Source organism: Chaetura pelagica, unplaced genomic scaffold (genome assembly GCF_000747805.2).
Source record: "Chaetura pelagica isolate M959 unplaced genomic scaffold, ChaPel_1.0 scaffold76, whole genome shotgun sequence".
Classification (NCBI taxonomy): domain Eukaryota; kingdom Metazoa; phylum Chordata; class Aves; order Apodiformes; family Apodidae; genus Chaetura; species Chaetura pelagica.
In genome coordinates, this window is record NW_009970723.1 from 8,690,673 (window position 1) to 8,691,979 (window position 1,307).

The window sequence follows — 1,307 nt, forward strand, 5'->3', positions numbered from 1 at the left end:
ATGAAAGTGCATGAAAGATTGTTTTTGCACTTTAGAAAAAAGTGAATATTTTAGAACATGATCGAAGCAAAAGATACTGCACAGATGAAGTGAGACATTTCCCATCAGGAGGAAGGTGTGGTTCTGTGAGATGAAAGGAAGGAGTACATTTTCTCACTACTGAAGAGACGTCTTATAACAAATCTTCCCTCAATGTTGTGAGGATCCATAAATTCAGGTCAAATTAAATAGCCAGCCAATCTGCATTTTAAATAATGATGAGGTTAATAAATAGGAAAAGATCAGAGAGATGCAATGCAGCAAAGTCCTCAGGAAGTCTCTTAATGGCAGTTAATAAAGAGAATTTCAAAATCAATACATGGCTTTCCTGGAAGCCAACCTAAAGTCATTAAAGTGGGAGCACTATAGCTCATATGCCTGCAAGAATTCCAAGTATTCACGTCCTGGACACTTTGTGTCTGGGGAAAAAGATGATAAAAAATTTGTGAAGCAAAGCAATGTGTCACAACACTCCAATTTCTGCAAAACAAAGGTTTTGACAAGAAATTGAAAATCATTCCCTCAAAGTAACTGTATCATCTTGGCACTATTTCACAAAAAGTTCCATTCTCTCCCTGAGTGGCTGCACAGGGGCAGACTGTTTCATTTGGTCTTGAGAAAAACTGACTACTGACATTCCTTTGTAATATGCAAAATGAGAGGACTGTGCCTGGCACAAAGACGAGCCCTCCTGTGAGTGCTACAGATTGTTTTTCATTGTCTTGTCAAAAGTCTTTCATTTCCAACCTCTTCCCATTTTCTAGACCTGGCTACCAAAGCCCAACTAGACCTCAATCCAAACAAGTGTTTAACACCAGAACAACAAAAGCTCAAATGGATTTTAAGACTTTCATATTTTTGCTTTCCTTGTTCAAACAGCTGTGTATTTACAGGCACTGTCAGTCTCTGAGTTTCAAGCTGTTTACATCAAGAGACTCCTCTCCATCCCGATCTTCCAGTAAAGCCTTTTCAACAGCTGATATTAACAATAACATATTTATGCAGCTTTGTGGTATTTTGTTCTGTGCACATAGCATGGTTTCACTAGCAACTGGCAAAGTTCTTGAAGTTTCCTTTTGCAGAGGTTTTTTTGCAATTTTTTCTCCTCCATTGTTTCTCCTCATTGTTTGAGTTTAAATGGTGGCAGCCTGCAAACATCCCTATTTCCTACAACTGCCACAGGAAAAAAAAAGAAAAACAAATTTAAAAAGCAACAGAGAAGAGCCTGTCCCTTGAGATTTCCCTATAGTCAAGTGTGCTACATGCTT